General features: G+C 36.7%; 1 protein-coding gene across 3 annotated transcripts in view; it reads right to left on the minus strand.

Annotated features, from left to right (window-relative positions):
* The window catches only part of TNS1 (tensin 1), a 403,399-nt gene extending 384,924 nt beyond the window's left edge, over window positions 1-18,475 (minus strand). The window contains exon 1 of one of the 3 annotated variants that reach the window (XM_053698119.1): window positions 17,898-18,475. The gene's annotated coding sequence lies outside the window, so the exon portion shown is untranslated. The remainder of the gene's footprint in view (window positions 1-17,897) is intronic. The other 2 variants (XM_053698118.1, XM_053698117.1) reach the window with 2 other exon arrangements.
* Between the last annotated feature and the right edge of the window lie 717 nt (window positions 18,476-19,192).

Consider the following 19,192-nt stretch of genomic DNA (forward strand, 5'->3'; position numbering starts at 1 on the left):
TGCTCCCAGCTAAAAATATGGAACAAAAGCATACATATACATATACAGAAATTTACCCTCAGGTTAAATAAGTTAGCTCTTGTTCTCAAAGATGGTTAAATATAATTCCTAATCATACATTCAAGGAATATATATTATTTTATCTGTGAGTGTATGTCCATAATATGGATACTTGTCAGACAGATACTTGTATAAAACAACAGATGTATCTATTGGATCATTATTAAGCATTAAAAAGAAAATGATATACATGAGAGTACTAGTAACACTCTCAAAACATTCATTAAGATAAAGTGTAAGTCTATGTCTTCCATAATTTTATTAAAGTATAATGCTAACTATTAACTTAATCTGGGTGACAATACCAAAGTAGAACTATATCCTCATCTTTCTCACACATTAAACCTAAATCACCTTTAAACAGAACTATTCCAGGAAGTAAAGAGAAACTGCCATAATGAGAATTTTATTATTTCTGCCAATAGTTAATGACATCATACTCTGAGTCTCAACCTCTTGGTGGTGTTTTTATTTGCTCTATAGCCTGCCATTTAAAGGACGTAACATCTTGATTAATTACAATATCTGCTGATGCCAGCTTAGAACAGAGACGTAGCATGGTATGTTTGTGCCAAGATCTGCAGTGAGCACTGTCCAATTGGAAAACTCCAGCTTTTAGATTTCAATTATAGACGAAAAGGGAACAAAAAACACCGATTAAAATTATGCTGACATTTTTCTTTGTTTCTACTATGCGTAATTAAACATTATTCCTTTATTATAATATATTAGTAATGTGGCAACAAACTCAGGGTAAAGACCATAGATTACACTAAACAGACTTAAACAGAACTAATCAATACAATACAATCAATATAATTACAATGGTGAATGTGTTTCATGCCCTTAAGGTAATCAGTCTGTATTGGATTGTGAGATTTTTTGTTCAATTAAAATATAAACACAGACCCTTTTTATTTGTTTATTTTATCATAGTCGAAGAACCTACACAAATAGTTTCCATTTAGGCAGTTTCTGGGTCTCAGCTGGCTAAACATGCCAGTGCTTTTCAGATAATATGTGCTCAGCATTTAGATATGTGAATAAGAACATGTTAACCTTGCTACTGGATGAAGCCCATCAACACAAAGTTATCAGTGAATGATTCATATGATAGAATGTTTACTCTGCATGAAGTCATCGATTGTGGCTGGCATTAAAATGGATTAAATAAAACAGAAAGAAAAATAAATCAATTTAAGTCTTTCCTAGCAAAAACAAATCTGCTAGTGCAAACCAAGAAACCTTTTCAGTGAGATACAGAAAATGCTGCAGGAGTTAAATATTTCAGTTACATAAATCTGAAGCTCCTATCTGTTGTTTGTACAAAACAGGTGCATGTGTTGTATATCTGTTCTTAAAAGGCAGATGACACCCAAAAATGTTCAGCTATACATAAAAAAGAACTGCATTTTGATATCGTAACTTTTTTTGCTGGGAAAAAAAACTGCTTAAATTGAAATGTAAACGAATATACCAGCGTCAGTTTGGCACACTGCCTACTAATACTAGCTTATAGGTAATTCCTAGCTATGCTCAATAAACATTAACAAACTTCACAATTGCCCTAAATGCTCGGCATTGTCACTGATAGGGATGTCCTGACCCATTTCATGGCTTCTCAGTGTTCTGGTTTCCCAGCTCTGACCACTACAAAAACCTGCCCGGCCCATAAATGCCCAGATAGTTTTTTATGCAAAAAATAAATATGTTGTTCTTTCTTAAGAATGATAGAAAGTGTCCCTTTAAAGCTAAACTCAGAGGGACCACACAGTTCATACTCCCTCAACGGAAAAAAATAGAGTTTATAGGGAAATAATAAAAGTCAAAGGCTGAGGTCAGTACTAAGCCAGAAAAATTTGATTTGTCTTTATTTGTATTTTTAAGAAAATGGAGCACCCCAGCCTAAACATAGCACTATTGTTGGCCTTCTGAGGTTCATCGCTAAGACTAGCGGTGGGAAATAAAGGGGCTTTAAAGGTTCCTTGTGAAAGGACTGCACCGGCCACTACAAAAAAACTATTCACACAGACGGTGAAGGAGTAACCGGGCTGGTAGTGTCTATAGGAGTTAAATATTTCAGTATATAAATCATGAAGCTCTATAAGTGTTGATTGTACAATGTACTGGCAGACAAACATTTATCCAAACCATCTTGAAGAAACGGAGGAATCCTGGGGATTCTAAAAAGAATATCATTGCGGTAGCAACTAGTGCTTATAAAATTGTCCCAGAGATCAGATCTGTGGTTAATTTTATAAATGTCCCCCTAATGCCCCCAAACGTAAGTATAATAATATTTTACTTAAAAAAAAAAGATAGTAGCACCTTTATGTTTTAATAAAATAGCTGCAAAGAGCAGTTATATGGGGCTAAAGATGGCTGTGTGTGAGGGTGTAGGAAAAAAACGGCACTGAAAAGTACCTTAACATTGGGATCTATGGAACTGTGTGTTCCCTGTAAATATATATGTATATGCTTATATACATCTATATTTACATGTTAATATATGCTATATACACATATTAACACATAAATATATATGTATATAAGCATATACATATATATTTACAATTGGCTGCTATCGCTGCGCGACTTACCCACTTTGCTGCACTAGGTTCTCATGCTGTGTCCTGAGCGCAATACTTCCAAGCAATGCGAATGCGAGGTTGCCGTACACATTGCACTAACTTATAATGCGTGCGCTGCTATTACTCAGTGGAGCGAAAATATTGCTTTGTGAAAGCTATATTTAGTGCTCCACTTGTAATCTGGCTCATAGTCGTTGCAGCAATGTAGCACTGTACTTAGCCCCACAGACAGAGTTTATAACCCTGACCCCTTGGTGTCAAGCTACGTGCACAATATGCAGTCTAGATTATGGCTTTCAGGAAAAGGTTCCTGTACAGCCCTGCTGAAAAATATTGTCCCAGCAAAAGAGACAAAAAGCCAAACGTTTTCAAGATAAATGAAGTGAAGTGTTGAAAAACACATTCAAATTTCAAAACTTTAAAGCCAAGCTGTTCATAGTTAACATCACTAAACACATTTTTACGTTTTCTATATTTTTTTTGTTTCAGTATCATGTCCAGTCATATTATTTATATAAATTCTCGTCCACAATCTACAAAAGCACTATGATGTCATCTCAGAAGTGTGCTTGAGTATGTGCGCATGCAAAGCTTTAGCGACTAGATCCTTCACCTCACCAGAGGTTATGCACACTGAACTGTGAAGAGAAACGCAACATTAAACCAGAAATGCATCGAAACATTTTTAATAAGGTAACCGGCACAAATTATTGAATTATTATGATGTCAGTTTAATTTTTCGCACAGTTTTGACTGATCAGGTTGGAAAATGTCTGGCGCATTATTTAAAATGAAATGGCTTTTATTGCATTGTCCTGGAGTCATTAAACATTGTCATGACCATTAACTCTTTGAGTTCTAGATAATTGCAAATAAAAAATCTTAGTAGATATTTTCTTATATCACACTACAATTTACTTCTCACCCTTAAAGTGGGGTTCTAATGCCGAAATGAAATGTTCTAAGAGAATATTATTTTAGCACTTGTGTCCCACTAGTGTCCATAAACACATATGTATATATTTTCACATATATATGAGTTGCACTGGAGCCCTTTGCAGTTAAAGGGACAGTATACACTCTTTTTCATATAACTGCATGTAATAGACACTACTATAAAGAATAGATAGCACAGATACTGATATAAAAATCCAGTATAAAACTGTTTAAAAACTTACTTAGAAGTTGTCAGTTTGGCTCTGTTGAAAAAGTAGCTGGAAAGCCCACTGCAAGTGGCAAATAAGACACCACCCCCTCCCCCCTTCTTTTGCATATGAAAAGACTCTTTACACAAACAGGAGCAAGCTGGAGAAGTAGCCTGACGGTATTTACATAAAACTTTGGGGCTTGGTTAGGAGTCTGAAATCAGAGCAATGTTATTTAAAAATAAGCAAAACTTATACATTTATTTTAAAAAAAACCTTTATGGTACTATAAATAGATCATCTACAAAACATTTATGCAAAGAAAAAATGAGTGTATAATGTCCCCTTTAAATAGATAAAAACATAAAAAAACCTCTTTTACGCAATATCTTATATTTAATAAAGTGTTATACTGTGTATTCACTGTAAATATTTCACAGTCCAATGTTCTGCACTATAGCCGAATATGTTATATGTATTTTTAAATAAATATAACTATATATATCTCTATATATCTATACCAATATAAAATCATGTATAGATATATAATGTACCAAAATATAATTTACTGTATATATATATATATGTATTTATGAATAAATAGAACAAATTCTGCTATGTGAAGAATATTAGAATGTGAAATATTATTGTTCTCATGTCGGTAGCGCACCTGCGAATATAGCGATTGGGTTCCGCAGGAGTGGGGTGTTTTTCCACACTTTTTGTGCTCCATTGGCTTCTATGGGGGGAACGTGTTATTGCATGTGCGACATCGAAAGTTATGCTTTTTACGCTTGTCAGGTTAGCGCGCAAGCAAAAACCTGTTCACTTTCCAACTTGTAATACGAGAGCAAACCAAAGAGTGCAAAAAGCTTACATCTAGCACAGTTAACACTCGAGTGGGAGGGTTAAATAGTGCTCAACTTTTAATCTGGCCCTAAGTGTTATACTACAATACACAGACATTATATATTCTGGTATTCAAGTATCTTTGTATGACAAAAGTCAACATCAGTATTAAATAGAAGTTGGGCTGCCAGCTAGTTATGGTATTAGTAAACTGAATTTCAATACATAAATGAGGATTACAAAACAGTGATTATCTGTGCCACACAGAAACCAGGTTTAAGCCAGCGCTTTTCCTCTCTCAAAACACTTTCAGGTAGATTACAAGTTTTGCGTTATGATTTAAAAAGCATCGTTTATGCTTCATAACAATGCTTATTCCCTAACGCCGCTATTACAAGCCTTGTAGTTATAGGGTGTACCGCACACCTTTTTGGCTGTCACGCAACATCAGTACTGCACTTTTAAAAAAAGTCCTTTTTCAATGGGACTTTCATAGCGTCTGTATTACAAGTTTGCCTGGAGGCAAAAAAGTGAGCGGTACACCCCTATAACCACAAGATTCCTACCGCCATCTAAACTTAGTAGTTATGAGTTTTACGTTAAAAAGCTGTAGCATAAAAACACATAACTAAAGTGTTAAAAAGTACACTAACACCAATAAACTACCTATTAAACCCCTAAACAGAGGCCCTCCCGCCATCGCAAACACTAAAATAAAATGATTAACCCCCTAATCTTTCCGCTCCGGACATCGCCGCCACTTTAAAAATGTATTAACCCTTATTCGTTGCTGAATTCCTTTGGTAAACGCTTCCTGTCAGAAATGTGTGTGCACTCACCCAGCGTGCCGCGCTGTCTTCACTGCTGTTCTCAGCAGCCACCGCTCTGCTCTGTGTCTCCTCTTCAGCGCTCCCCACGGGAGCTAAGGCCGGGAAGGAAGGTTCCGGTTCAACAGGTGCAAACGGATAGTACAGGGAAATTTCACCGGATTCCCTGAGAAATCAACAAGGTAAGGAGTAGCCAGAATCCTTGCACTCAAATGGATCGGTCAGGGTGAAATGCCAAAAAACGAACCGGCACCAATGAGCTATGATAAAAAGCTTCTTTTATTGGATAGATAGCACATAAAAAGGCATAAACGCCAGCACAAATTACAGGTCAATTATTATTCCGTTGCTCCCCGACATCGTCGCCACTGTAATAAACTTATTAACCCCTAAACTGCTGCCCTCCCACATCGCAAACACTATTTAAATATTATTAACCCATATTCTGCCGTTCACCCACACCGCCGCTATTATAAACCTATTAACCCCTAAACCGCCGCCCTCCCGCATCACTATATAAATATATTAACCCCTAAACCTAACCCTAACGTAACCCTAAGCCTAACCCTAACCTAACCCTTAACACCCCATAACTTAAATATAATTAAAATAAATCTAAATAAAACGTACAAGTATTACCTAAATAACCTATTTAAAACTAAATACATACTTACCTGTAAAATAAAACCTAAGCTAGCTACAATATAACTAATAGTTACATTGTAGCTAGCTTAGGTTTTATTTTTATTTCACAGGTAAGTTTGTATTTATTTTAACTAGGTAGACTAGTTAGTAAATAGTTTATTAACCATTTACTAGCTACCTAGCTAAAATAAATACAAAGTTACCTGTAAAATAAAACCTAACCTGCCTTACACTAAAACCTAAAATTACAATAAAATAAATTAAATTAATCAAATACAATTATCTAAATTACAAACAAAAAACCCCACTACATTACACAAAATAAAAAACGAAATTATCAAAAATAAAAACGAATTAGTCCTAATCTAATAGCCCTATCAAAATAAAAAAGCCCCCCAAAATAAAAAAAAACCCTAGCCTACACTAAACTGCCAATAGCCCTTAAAAGGACCTTTTGCGGAGCATTGCCCCAAAGAAATCAGCTCTTTTACCTGTAAAAAAATTACAAACAACCCCCCAACAGTAAAACCCACCACCCACACAACCAAACACTGAAATAAAAACCTATCTAAATAAATCTAAGCTAACCATTGCCCTGAAAAGGGCATTTGGATGGGCATTGCCCTTAAAAGGGCATTTAGCTCTTTTTACATTGCCCAAAACCCTACTCTAAAAATTAAACCCACACAATAAACCCTTAAAAAAAACTAACACTAACCCCCGACGATCCACTTACAGTTTTCAAAGACCGGACATCCTTCCTCATCCAGGCGGCAGAAGTCTTCATCCAAGCGGGCCAAAAACTCTTCATCCAAGCGGGCCGAAAACCTCATCCAAGCGGGCAGAAGTCTTCATCCAAGCGGGCAGAAGTCTTCATCCAGACGGCATCTTCTATTTTCATCCATCCGGCGCGGAGCGGGTCCTTCTTCAAGACATCCGGCGCGGACAGGGGGCGTATTTAGGTTTTGTGCTGCCCTAGGCACTCAAAATTCTGCTGCCCCCCCCCAAAAAAAAAAAAAGAAGAAGGTTTTAGGCCTTTTTTCCCCTTCCTATTTTTTTGGGTCAGTGTGTAAAATGTTTTTTTTTTTTTTCTTTTTTTTTCTTAACAATTAAAAATAAAATGGCTAGCAAAACACTTGCATACAGGTGGGTTGAATTGCATGCATCTTATACCATTTTCTCCCTGAGAGACGGGAGAGAAAAGAATGGGAGGGGAGAAAAGAGAGGGAAAGGAAAGAAGGAAGGGAGGGAGAAGAGAAAAGTGAGTAGGGAGAGAAGATAATGGGGGAGGGAAAGAAGGGAGGGAAAGAAAGTGATAGAAGGGAGCAAGGGAGGGAGTTGAGAGAAAGAAGGGAGGAAGGAAGGGAGGGAAAGAAATAAGGGAGGGAGTTGAGGGAGGGAGTGAGTTGAGGACGGGAGGGAGAAAGGGAAAGAAGGGAGGGAAAAAAGAATACATTTTGAAAACTATCACTGCCCTTTACATGCAACAACATACAGTCAGTAATTACCATCATTCAAGTAATGAAACGTTTTAAGTGTCCGTTTTACTATTTACTTAGTGGGTTCATGAATGCAGTGAAAACTAGCTATTAGTAGCTAACATACATTAGCGCTGAGAGTTTACGATTAGACATCACAAGCTGTTCTAACCAGTTCACAGACGCATCCAGTCTGTTAGTAACTAAGACCTACAATAAGCACTACCCTCGCAGATCCACCACAGCTGACAAGGGAAGGCAGCATATTGGCACAAGGTCTTCTCCAGCCTCACCTTGTAAGCATATCCCCGGACAAGTTTCTCACCAAGAATGCTTCCACTGCAAATTTTGAAAACTATCACTGCCCTTTACATGCAACAACATACAGTCAGTAATTATCATCATTCAAGTAATGAAACGTTTTAAGTGTCCGTTTTACTATTTACTTAGTGGGTTCATGAATGCAGTGAAAACTAGCTATTAGTAGCTAACATACATTAGCGCTGAGAGTTTACGATTAGACATCACAAGCTGTTCTAAGCAGTGCACAGACGCATCCAGTCTGTTAGTAACTAAGACCTACAATAAGCACTACCCTCGCAGATCCACCACAGCTGACAAGGGAAGGCAGCATATTGGCACAAGGTCTTCTCCAGCCTCACCTTGTAAGCATATCCCCCGGAACAAGTTTCTCACCAAGAACGCTTCCACTGCAAAAATGCCGGCATCTCTAAATGAAGCAACGGTTTAAAGGAGCACTGCCTGTAAAGAGTGACCTTAATCAGTGCACGTGCCTTGTCCTCTCTGTAAAAGCCTGAACTTTATCGTTCACTGTACTGTGTACTGGCTTTTAGAGAGAGGATAGGGCAGATGTGCTGCCCCTCCCAAATCTGCTGGGCATAGGCACGGGCCTTGTTGGCCTAGGCCATAATACGCCCCTGGGGCACGGAGCATCCTCTTCTTTCGATGGTCGCTGAAGAATGAAGTTTCCCTTTAAGTGACGTCATCCAAGATTGTTTCCCTTACATTCCGATTGGCTGAAATAATTCTATCAGCCAATAGGATTAAAAGGTGAAAAAATCCTATTGGCTGTTGTAATCAGCCAATAGAATCAGCTTTCAATCCTATTGGCTGATCCAATTAGCCAATAGGATTCAGCTTGTATTCTACTTGCTATTCCAATCAGCCAATAGAATTCAAGCTCAATCCTATTGGCTGATTGGATCAGCCAATAGGATGAATGCTCAATTTTTTCACCTTTAATTCCTATTGGCTGAAAGAATTCTATCAGCCAATCGGGAATATAAGGACAACCATCGGAATATAAGGGACGCCATTCTTCAGCGACCATCAAAAGAAGAGGATGCTCCACGCCAGATGGCTTAAAGATGGACCCCCCCGCGCCGGATGGATGAAGATAGAAGATGCCGTCTGGATGAAGACTTCTGCCCGCTTGGATGAAGACTTCTGGCGGCTTCGATAGAACTTCTGCCTGCTTCGATAAGACTTCTGCCCGTCTGAATGAGGATGGATGTCCGTCTTCCAAAAACTGTAAGTGGATTGTCGGGGGTTAGTGTTAGTTTTTTTTTTTAAGGGTTTATTGGGTGGGTTTTATTTTTAGAGTAGGGTTTTTGGCAATGTAAAAAGAGCTGGGCAATGGTTAGCTTTAGGTTTATTTAGATAGTTTTTATTTGGGGGGTTTGGTAGTGTGGGTTTTACTGTTGGGGGGTTGTATTGTATTTTTTTTTACAGGTAAAAGAGCTTATTTTTGGGGGGGCAATGGCCTGCAAAAGGCCCTTGTAAGGGTTTTTGCAGTTTAGTGTAGGCTAGGGTTTTTTTATTTTGGGGGGGGCTTTTTTATTTTGATAGGGCTATTAGATTAAGAGTAATTCGTTAATATTTTTGATAATTTCATTTTTTATTGTGTGCAATGTAGTGTGCTTTTTTTTTGTAATTTAGATAATTGTATTTTTCTTAATTTAATTTTATTTTATTTTATTGTAATGTAGGTTTTTAGTGTAAGGCAGGTTAGGTTTTATTTTACAGGTAAATTTGTATTTATTTTAGCTAGGTAGCTAGTAAATAGTTAATAACTATTTACTAACTAGTCTACCTAGTTACAATAAATACAAACTTACCTGTGAAATAAAAATAAAATCTAAGCTAGCTACAATGTAACTATTAGCTTTTTTACAGGTAAGTATTTAGTTTTAAATAGAAATTATTTAGGTAACAATTGTAGTTTAATTTAGATTTATTTTAATTATATTTAAGTTGGGGGGTTAGGGTTAGACTTAGGGTTACAATAGGGTTAGGGTTATGCTTAGGGTTAGGGTTACGTTAGGGTTAGGGATTAATATATTTATTAAGTATTAGTGATGTTGGAGGCCAGAGGTTTAGGGGTTAATAACTTTAGTATAGTGGCGGTGACATTGGGGGCGGCAGATTAGGGGTTAATAACTGTAATGTAGGTGGCGGCAATGTTAAGGGCGGCAGATTAGGGGTTAATAGTTTTATTTATGTGGCGGCGTTGTTAGGGGCAGCAGATTAGGGGTTAATAACATTATGTAGGTTGCGGCGATGTCGGGGGCAGCAGATTAGGGGTGTTTAGACGTGTTTTTTATGTTAGGGTGTAAGGTTTAAACATAACTTTTTCTTTCCCCATAGACATTAATGGGGCTGCGTCACAGAGCTTTTTTTTTTGTGATTGCAGGTGTGAGGCTTTTTTTTTGCCGGCTCTCCCCATTGATGTCTATGGGGAAATCGTGCATGAGCACATCAAAACACCACTTGTATTTGGGTGAGGTATAGAGCTCAACGCAACCATATCACCCGTACAAGCCGTGTTTTACAAAACCTGTAATAGCAGCGCTATAGGGAGGTGAAATACCGCCGCTTTTGTGGCGGTCGTTAATTTTCCTATAGCGTACAAAACTCGTAATCTAGCTGTTTCTTAGCCAGGCATGTTAAACATGGGATAATGTATCTGGCCATCATTTAATTTTGGACAATTTCACAATGTTAACATGTTCTGAGTTATTTCCCAACAACTTTGCTTGTGCAAACACTAGCAGAAAATTCCTGTAACGATTATCAGTCACTTTCCTTGCAATGTTGCTCTCTCCTTATAGCCAGCTAGCTAACACAATTCCCAGATGTTCTTCAGTGTTTTCTTCTGACACACAAGTATGTGCGGATGCAAAGCAGGATAAACACGCAGGGACACTTGGTATTTTCCTGAGACAAACAAAAAACAAACTCATGGAAAAATCCTCGCACTCAGGACTGACAGACAGTAAGGAGAAGCAAGTAGACCCACATCTTTCAATGTGTAATCTAACAGCTATTACAGCATTCCTCTGTAACATTAACAACTACACCAATCAATTATTAAGGGAGAACCCACAACGGCAAACAAAGCTGCCGCAGACTAGACTGTATTCTAATCTCTTCTAGAGCTACATTCAATAAAACTTACAGAATTATGGCAGAACTATTTGGTCCATCTAATCTTATCCATTAAACCATTTATGTTTCAGGACTCAGGTTTACACAAATCTATTTTGTAAAAATGTTAGCAACTTTTTCACCTGAGGGGCCTTAATCACATTTTATTTTTTAGAAATAATTTTAATCTAACAATAATTATACCCTGTTCTTTATATATCAAAAGTGTGCCATTTGTCTGGCTTACATAAGTACTAATATATGTCTGATAGCATTGTGTAGGGTTGACACAGCCAGAAAGACATTCATATATGATTCACTATTGTCTTAACCTGCACCTGAGCAAATTGAGGAGCAAGCATAAATATCATAGTTGCCAACATTTAAAAAAAAATTCCAGGGACACTTCGCAGCAGAGCAAGCATCGGGGTTACTGGAGTATTGACGACCTACTGTTCAACTGCTCCCGCCCTCTCAGTTCTGCAATCAAAACACACCCATTTGAAAGTAATAGTATAATTTAGACGTATCCATAGTTTATTATACAGATTACAGCACCAAGCTCGTACACCTACCCAGTCTCTGGAACACATTCTGGGCATATGGTTATTTTTACAACACAGCATCAAAATTAGAAAGACAAATATGTGAAGTGCCCATTCAATAATAATAATATTCCATTAGGAATGAATTATATTTAAATAATACACTTTATGCCCCGTGTTTCTGGCGAGCCTGCCAGGCTCGCCAGAAACAGCAGTTATGAAGCAGCGGTCACAAAGACTTAGAGCAGGCGGACAGACCATCGCCGGAAATCAACCTGATCGAGTACAATCGGGTTGATTGACACCCCCCCTGCTGGCGGCCCATTGGCCGCGAGTCTGCAGGGGGCGGAGTTGCACCAGCAGCTCTTGTGAGCTGCTGGTGCAATGCTGAATACGGCGAGCGTATTGCTCGCCGTATTCAGTGAGGTCTGGCGGACCTGATCCGCACTGTCGGATCAGGTCCGCCAGACTTTCTTAAATAGGGGCCTAAATCTATTTATCATCTATCTGTCTGTATATATATATATATACACACAAAACAACAAATGTTGTGCAAAAGAGATTTTCACAAAAAAATTCAGGGACATACAACAAAATCCAGGGACTGTCCCTTGAAATCAGGGACTGTTGGCAACTATGAAATATGTATTCTCCAATCACTGGCTGCATCCTTTTCTAGAGCAGAATAGGGTGTCCTCTGTGATTTGCAGGTTTGATTAGATGTTTAAAATGATATGAAACCCAAAAACTTTCTTTTGTGATTCAGACAGAGAAAACAATATAAAAAAAAGTTTCCAATTTACTTCTATTATTATATTTCCTAGGCGGGTTTTCTGGAGCACTACATGACAGGAAAAAGTGCTGCCATCTAGTGCAAATGTATAATATTCTTGCAAATCAGTCGCCAGACATGGCAGGTTAACAAAGATACCAAGAGACTGAAGAAAAATTGATAAGAGAAGTAAAATAGAAAGTTGTTTCAAATCTCATGCTCTGAATCACAAAAGAAAAGTGGTGGGTTTCATGTTCTTTTAACCCATTTGAAGAGGTTAAAACATAACAAAAAAGAGTTAATTTGTTTAAAAGTAAAATGTTCTAACAAAACAGAACAATCTAATGCCCCTTTAACTGCTACACTTTTTCCTGAAAGTTACACCCCATATCAATCTGCCCAAGTTTATTTAGTGTAAAGAGACATGAAAGTCATATTTAAAACCTTCATGTTCAGACAGAGGGGCCTATTTATCAAGCTCAGTACGGAGCTTGATGCCCCGTGTTTTCTGGCGAGCCTTCAGGCTCACCAGAAACACAAGTTATAAAGAAGCGGTCTAAAGACCGCTGCTCCATAACCTGTCCGCCTGCTCTGAGGTGGCAGACAGACATCGCCGGAAATCAACCCTATCCAATACGATCGGGTTGATTGACACCCCTTGCTAGCGCGAATCTGCAGGGGGCGGTATTACACCAGCAGTTCACAAAAACTGATTGTGCAATGATAAATGCAGAGAGAGTATGCTGTCGGCATTTATCGATGTGCAGCGGACATGATCTGCTATATCGGATCATGTCCGCTCGCACAATAGTAATTCAGCCCCAGAGCCTTTGTTTTAAATTACTTTTAATTTTCCATTGTTTCTATTGAAAAGTATAGAATCAGAAGCAGTAGTGCACTACTGGGAGCTAGCTGGTAATTATTGGCCACACACATATGGTTCAGCTAGTGATGGTGCACTGCTATTGTGGAGATACACTTAACTATACATTTCACCTCTTTGCAAGGTTCAAACACATAGAAACAACAATGCCATAATACAATGCTTTAAAGTTATTAGAACATTTTTTATGTGTATGCCCTTTTAATAAGCATCACAATAAAAGTGCAACATGAATACAGAATAGTGCCTAGAACTTGCCATTAACTTTTTTAGACATTCGAACCTGATAATTCTGAAACAAGGCCCTTAGTCCTACCATTCCTGACCCTTTGTGTTATATTCTGAACTAGGCCCTTAGTCCTACCAATCCTGATTCTTTGTGTGATAATTCTGAAACAAGGCCTTTAGTCCTACCATTCCCTGATCCTTTGTGTTATAATTCCGAAACAAGGCCCTTAGTCCTACCATTTCCTATTTGTTTGTGTAATAATTCTGAAACCAGCCCTTAGTCCTACCATTCCTGATTCTTTTGTGTGATAATTCTGAAACCAGGCCCTTAGTCCTACCATTCCTGATTCTTTGTGTGATAATTCTGAAACCAGGCCCTTAGACTACCATTCCTGATTCTTTGTGTGATAATTCTGAAACAAGGCCTTAGTCCTACCATTCCTATTTGTTTTGTGTAATAATTCTGAAACCAGGCCCTTATTCCTACCATTCCTGATTCTTTGTGTGATAATTCTGAAACAAGGCCCTTAGTCCTAACATTCCTGATTCTTTGAAATATGCTCCTGTGTAATGGTATGTGCTGAGGTATTCATATCCTCATAAAAATGTATTATGGGGAAAAGAGTTTATAAAATTAATGTTTTATTATATAAAGCTGTAATAAAAACATCTTAAATTCATAAGCAGTTATTTAATATCTCTTAAACTTGTCTGTTTTTGCTTGAGGCTTTCATACTTAAATAGTTGGCACTGCGTCCTTGATTTATTAGTTGAACTATAAAACGAGGCGGTGATGCACATCAGTTTGTCAACATGCAGAGTCTCAATAAATCTGGGATGTCAAAGTGCAACAGCTAATTGGTACAAAATATATTTAAGGTGGTATTCCAATTATGTCCTAAAGGGACATATAACTGCAATATAGGAAATGCTCTAATGCAAAGCAGTTACAAATGTAACAAAAGTAAGCTCCAGAGTGGCAAATCACTGTTAATCAGAGTTGAACACAAGGTGGTGGTCCAACGACTAGTGGCACATTTGTATAGCCACAAATCACAGGCCTATGACCAGTCCAGGAGCAGAAGCGTATTTGTTACTCTGGAGCTGCCTTTAACTATGTGTTCAATACATGTTGAGGGGTTAACAGAAAGGTATAGGGAAGCAACAGAGCAATAAAAAAAATGCTTTAGTGCATTTCATTATTTTCTTTTTGTAATTATATATTCCTTCAAAGGTTCTATGAAATTCATAAAACTGCTGCTTTTATTATTATTTTTATTATTATCATTATTATTAAAAATCAATCTATATAGAAAAATTCAAGCCACTGTTACAAAATCAATAAATTGTTGCTGGAAAAATATATATCTACAAGCGGAATACAAACCCATTTAAATTCTTGCTGCAAAACTGCCATCTATTTGCTGGTGGTGGTGAGTACCATTTAAAGCAATGAAATAGAGCCAGACAAAAGTACTTGCATATGCATGAGGCATAATTTTATTTTGGTCCAATTCAAGATTTTTCTTTTTTATGTATCTAGGCACACACCGGATGCCTTATGTTAAGTTACATTAAAATCAATACTTAAAGTAAACAAAATGCATAAAACATATGAACCCCCCCCCCCCAAAAAAAAAAAAATTAAAAAAAAATTCTGTGCTTGAAAACACTGCTTGTTTTTTTCTTAATTTGTTTGTTTTTATACACTGCTTGAAAACACTGCTTGTTTTTTTTATTTGTTTGTTTGTTTTTATACTCTGCTTGAAAACACTGCTTGTTTTTTTTATTTGTTTGTTTGTTTGTTTTTATATGGTGCTTGAAAACACTGCTTGTATATTTCTTAATTAATTTATGTTTGTTTTTATACTCTGCTTTCAAACACTGCTTGTTTTTTTCATAATTTGTTTTTTTTTTTTTTGCTCTTTTTTTTTTCATACGCTGCTCTAAAACACTGCTTGTTTTTTTCTTAATTTGTTTTTATACGTTGCTTGAAAACACTCCTTGTTTGTTTCTTAATTTGTTTATATGTTTGTTTTTATACGCTGCTTGAAAACACTGCTTGTTTTTTTCTTAATTTTGTTTGTTGTTTTATACGCTGCTTGAAAACACTGCTTTGTTCCATACTCACTGCCATTTGTGCATATATTGGGCACCATATTTTCCCTGCATTTCTTTTTGAATGTGAGTGAAATATGATGCGATTTAAAGCAAAACCAACTTACACGGCATGGGTTTATTGAGGAAAGCCCAATGTGGCCACTGGAATGACAACCCATGCAAACCCTGGCCTTAACGCTAACAATAGTTCCTATCCACAGTGCCGCCATTTCCGCCTCAAGATGGGCGATCAATGGGACTCTAGATTAGCAATGTCATAGGTAGCAAATATCTTGTTATGCTCAAGATCTCAGCCTTTGACAATGTCAAGTTTGGCCATGAAAATAATGCTGGATGCCATTCTATTTGTGTTATTACACTCACAAACCAGGATGTGGAGTTTTTCTATGCAACACATAAACAACTTGTATTAATCTGCAGTAATGAAAAGAGGATGCATCTGAACTGAAATTGAAGGGAAATCATATGGAGTAACTGCTTTCATATTTTGCTTATTAGACACAGAGCCACTTCTGGATATGATTTTCATTCCATCAAATGCATTAAATATATATATACATATATATCACTCTATTGTAATTGGCGCTACATTTCTGCAGGATGTTTATTCCATGCACTTGCAACCTTTCTGTAAACCTGCTAGAGTCTAGTTCATGAACTAAAATATGTTAAATATTGTGTTCAATATTCTCAAAAAAACATAACCTTAAGATACAAATACAAAAAGCAAACGGAATACATACAATTTGTATACACCCATAATGAGACCCTCACAAGTGCACTATATATGGGAAATTCCATGATTACCCTCACATTATTTCAATTTCTTAATACAAGGCAAGGAAAATATTCTGGTTTTTATATTTATAATAACACAAAATAATATTTAACTAAAACCTACTGATATGTAATCAGAATCTGCTTCCTATAAAAAATTACTTCAGGACAGGTAGGAATAAGGTATATAGGGCAATAAGAGACAAAAGAACACCATTGATATATGAAACATATACATTCAACAGTAAAACATTCATCATCACAAGATTGTTTTAACCTTCGTATAAATGTGAAATATATACAGAATTTACTTATCACATCTATCTATCTATCTATCTATATATATATATATATACTATATATATAAATATATATATATATATATATGTGTGTGGTGTAATATATATATATATATAATTATATATATATATATTATATAATATTATATTATACGTATTATTCTACATATATAGATTACTCCAATAACTTAGAACCAGAAGTGAAATTATAGGGTCCCCAGGATACATAAAATAATCATTTCGATGTAGCTTTTAAATGTGCCCACTCATTTGAAAATTTGCAATAAACTGATTTTCTTGGATCAAATAAAAATGAATAGTTTTTATTTCTAAACTGCAAACTTTAGTCTATAAAAACTAAGCAATAGGAATGGCAGAATTGACATACACCATAGGAGAGATAAACATTAATTAGTACAGTTATAGATATTAAAGGCACCGCTCTGTCCACTTATAAATGCTCCCAAATTCAGTCACTGGGCAACACTTGGTATCCCCAGAAGCACTCATGCAAGCAGGCAACTGATTTAATAAAGAGCTATTTCCAATGTCTTATTTTGGTTCAGTCCAAATGTAAACTAGTGACAGGAGCACACATGAGACCTTAAGCACATTACCTGTGCTAACAACAACCAGATGCCCAGCTACCTATATCATATGTATTTAAACCAAATAACAGACACTCTTATCTTATACTGCTACATTATGAGGATTAAAAACAGGGGGTTAATGTTTTAGGCTTTGTAACATTTTGTAAATATTGCAAGCAAATTCTAAATAAAGGTCCACAAAATGATACAGGGGTGTAACATATCACTATTTAATCATTGTAATAAGTCAGCAAGAGGAGTATTAGTTCAATCAATGTTACAGATGAGAATAGTGTTTTTTTACAGCCCTGTGCGTGTGTGTGTATATATATATATATATTAAATATATATATATATATATATATATATATATATATATGTGTGTGTGTTGTGTGTGTGGGTGTGTGTGTGGGTGTGTGTAACTAGTTATCCAGTCAGGAGAAATAAGATATATATATATATATATATATAGTCTTGTAGTTTTTTATTTTTCATATTGATCTTCTATAATGAAATAGACAGAAACTTGCAACGTCTGTATTGTATTATTGGGTTCCAATAATGCTCTTCCTACTTCAAACCACAGAGCAGTTTGCACCTACAATAGAAGTTTGCACAAAGGCACACACTGATCTCTTACCTTACACAGCAGCAACCAGATCCCAGTGTATTATCTGCAGTGTAGTCAGGTGCCTTCGTCCTTGCTTCCCTTGGCAAATCCAAAGCTTATCTGTAAAAAGCCCAGTCTCTAATCTTGCGCCCTCCTTCTCACTTCTCCTGTCTCACCTTGAATAAAAAGGTTGAGAAGTAAAAAAAAAAAAATAGCTAAAGAAGAACAAAAGAACAAAAAAGTATTTGCCTTAAATAAAGTGCTGCCAGTGGAAGAAGCAAAAAAATAATAACTCTCCAGGAATAAAAAAGAGAGAAAAGAAAGAGGCAGCAATATGCAGTGAAAGCCTGTGTGCTAGACGCGTGGGGCTAGGAGGCAAACACAGTGTATGGAAAAGCTTGCAAGACTCAGAGGCACTGTAAGGAGGGGGGCCTTCCTTATTCCACCCTATCCATTTGCTTTATTTCTGTGTGTTTTTTCCCCTTTTCCCTTCATGCGCTGTGCACTCCAAGCAAAACACACACACCCAATAACAACTCCTAGCTGCTTGCTTTCTGCAGCCTTAAAGGGCATGGAATCTAGGAGGGGAAGAAAAAAAAAATCTGCAAAATAAAACAGCAGAGTAGCCAGGGAGAGAGAGGGGAAAACGAATGCTTGCTTATTCCAGGTGGGAGGGAGTACAGCTGGAGAGGTGGAGGGAGAGGAGTGTACAAGAATGGATTTTTTCACTTCACTTCCACATGTTATAAAATAAGAACAAAATATGCAGCTGCCTTCCCTTCATTTACCCACGGAAGTTTATTTCTATATGACCAGCAAATGCATTAATTCTATTATATGTGTCTGCATTAAAAAAAGCATTCTTGTATTTGTATTTGTGTTTATTTTGTGTTTGTTTTTTCAGCAGCTGATTTATAACTTCCATTTTCAGAACATTTTTTTTTTCTTTTTAGAAACCATATTTAGAAAGGACATATTTGCAAATTGCACAATAGCTTTACAATGTGTAGGGGGAGGTAAATTGATCCGTATTACAGCTCATTTTTGGCTTATAAAAGGATATTTCTTAGTTACAAATGAACTATGAAAGCAAAGACCTTTTGTTCTGTCAAACTGTGGTCAAGTCTTTTTGGCTGCCATAAACTATACGTTCTATATGCAACAGGAGTAAAAGGAGCTGAGGTATTTCACCTGAAGGAATGGTCTGCTGCCAGAAATTCTGATTTCTGCTGCCCCCTGAGTTTGGAATTTGCATAGGGATGGGCAAATGTTTCACTACATTCAAAAGAATGAATGTTGAACACACTTGTTTATTCTAAAAAGAA

Source organism: Bombina bombina, chromosome 1 (assembly GCF_027579735.1).
Source record: "Bombina bombina isolate aBomBom1 chromosome 1, aBomBom1.pri, whole genome shotgun sequence".
Classification (NCBI taxonomy): Eukaryota; Metazoa; Chordata; class Amphibia; order Anura; family Bombinatoridae; genus Bombina; species Bombina bombina.